We start from the raw sequence: 3,087 nt of genomic DNA on the forward strand, positions 1-3,087 counted from the left end.
TTTAGGATAGCTTGGTGCTACTAGGACTTAAATATCGAGCCTGGAACCCATAGATATATACTCTCTCCAATTAAATAATTAAATATTTAATTTATTATAACACAAATAAAATTTTAAAAATATTGAAATTGACACACATAAGAATTTCGGGATAGCTTGGTGCTACTGGGCCTCAAATATCGAGCCTGACACCATAGATATATACTCTGTCCAATTAAATAATTAAACATTTAATTTATAACACAAACACACAATTAATATTATTTAATTTACAGTAGACGACATGGACGTGCCGCCTGTGCATCCTCGACCTTTCTCAGATGAGATATTAGTGTTACAGGGCGATCATAGGTCCGCCTACGTATGGGAGGGAGAGCTAGTGGAGCAGACTCTCCGCGCCAGGAGAGTGGACGACGTGTGAGACTTTATGAGGGAGAGAGCTTTCCATCCCCGCGTAGTCCAGCGCCTGCGTGATACGGGCTTCCGTAGGATTTTTGAGATTGGGCGGCTGCAGCTCGACTGGTCTCCGATCACGGCATTGATAGAGCAGTGGCGACCGAAGACGCAAACTTTCCACCTGCCCATTGGCGAGGCCACCATCACACTTCAGGATGTTCAGGTTTTATATGGGCTACCTGCTGATGGACTGGCCGTTGTACTGCCTCAGTATATGAGATCTATGATGCGTGCCAGTATTTGGACTTGCTGCAGCAGTTCACTGGTTTCAGGCCACAGGGTGAGGCTGCAGCTTCAGGGGGCAGTCGCATTTCTGTGATAGCTATTAGACGGCATTTGGAGGTATTGCACCCCGACATCACCGGCGAGACAGATGTTGTACATATTTACCGGTACACGAGGTTGGCGCTGCTCCTTCTTTTTGGGGGTGTCTTGTTCCCGAACACTTCGGGAAATCTAGTGAGTATGCGATTTCTACATCATTTTCAGCAGCTAGATGAGTTACCCCAATACAGCTGGGGTGCTGCTGTTCTCGCTTACCTGTACAGGAGTATGTGCCGGGCTAGCATGGGCACCCAGAGCAACGTGTGTGGTTTTCTGCCACTTCTACAGGTGACAACATATTTGAATACTCTGTTCATTACTTCCAATTCTATATAGTCAAAATAACTCTTAAATTTTACGTCGACCTTGTATCTTAGGTTTGGGCGTGGGAGCGGTTCCTGCCGTTGCAGCCACCTCTACCACCATTACCTCCGGATGTAGCAACTCCGTTTCTCCCTCTAGCTAGGAGGTGGGTTCTCCGGCGTGGAAACTACCGAGCCATTGATGCTCATCATAATCTCCCCCTTGTCAGGGATATATTGGATATGCTGGAGGCCGCACAGGTAAATATGTACCTAAGCTTACTTGTTATAAATTCACTTGTGTTGCGCATACTCACTTTTATGTTATTATTTGATAGTTCATCTGGACGCCATACAGCGACGACTTGATAGTTGGCCTGCCCGATTATTGCTCGGTCTGCCGACTGATTTGGAGCACTTCCGTCCCGCTGATGTGCCTCGATATTGTGGAGCATCATGCCACAGAGCGGGTACCGCAGCTGAGGATCGGCCAACCCAAGACGTGGATGGTGAGCGCAGGTTGAGTTTTGGCTCATCCTTGGCGGTTGCCGCAGATCTATCACAGGCACAGGTATGTTTGTATTACTATTAAATTTTAATTTGTTTTTTTTCCTTAATGATTTGTCATAAATTAATTTTTAATTTTCTTATTAAGGCTTTGTCCCAACCCATCACGGAGCCCACTTTATGCGATGATGAGGACACCACGGATGCTTATATTCAGGAGCCCGACGAGACCATGGTAAGAAAACATTTTTGACTTAACACGTACATTACTAATATACATTTTCATATACTAAGCTTACTAATTGTTTTGTAGGTTGCCGACGGACCGACGGCCCCTTCTACCGATCCTGCCAGCTCTATTGACGATCATGCTGCAGCGCATCCTCACATAAAGAGGCGACGTGATGAGGATGATCATGATAGTGTACCTGGGCGACAGGGTATGGGCCTCAGGCCAGCGGCTGCATTGAAGCACACAGGCTGTGGAACACATTGATTTTTTTTTGTATTTTATGTAAATAATACATTATGTAAATAATGGCAAAATTTTTATTTTAACAACAATTTTATTTTAACACAATTTGAACAATAATTTTATTTTAACACTACAACACAAACACAAACATAGCAAACGTAACATAACATAAATTCAGTACAACTAATGAAAATACATGACACGAGAAACATAAAGATACACTACTACACTCAACACGTACATGTCATTGTTTAGTCACGACCGCCTAGTATTCTCTGCTCCAACCACTTAAATTTGTCTTCCAGCTTATTTTTTTCTTCTTCCACCTCCTTGAGTTTCTCCTTCAACTCCGCAACTTCTCGTTTGGATTGTCGCTCTCTTTCCCACTGCTTCAAACACAAACAATGAAGAGAATACAACTTGTCTTTGTAGTATTCCTGCTAACAGGGTTCATCAATCCATACCTCAAAATTGCAAACAGGTTCGTCGGGAACCCTATAAAACTTGTTCATACATGCCCAGTAGCGGCGTCCAGCTTCTTCCCAACAATCGTGCATCATGCATTTTTTACCGCACTCGCACCTTGGGACATAAAGGGGTTGAGACATTTGTTAAAGCGTAAAGAAAAACCTTACTTTTATGGAAATATTTGCTATTGGTTATCGTTAAGCGCAGAAAATAACTACAATATAGGCAAGATTTCACACAAAATGTAGTATTGTACCGCGCTATACATATTCAATTTTTCTGAAATGATATAGCTTTTGCGCAGTCAGTTCAGCTTTTCAGACGGACAAGACAACACACAAAACGTAGTATTGTACCGCGCTATACATATTCAATTTTTCTGAAAAGAAACTGTGAGCACGTGATTTTTGCCCTATATGAATTACTCCCATAATTTCAAACAAAATAATTTCTTTTTATTATTTGCAATTTTGTGGATTTTCGTGGCATTTTCTGTTAATTGTTTGCATCTTTGCTTGTGCATTTTAATTAATGAAAAATACAAAAAATAAATAC

Source organism: Nicotiana attenuata, unplaced genomic scaffold (genome assembly GCF_001879085.1).
Source record: "Nicotiana attenuata strain UT unplaced genomic scaffold, NIATTr2, whole genome shotgun sequence".
Classification (NCBI taxonomy): Eukaryota; Viridiplantae; Streptophyta; class Magnoliopsida; order Solanales; family Solanaceae; genus Nicotiana; species Nicotiana attenuata.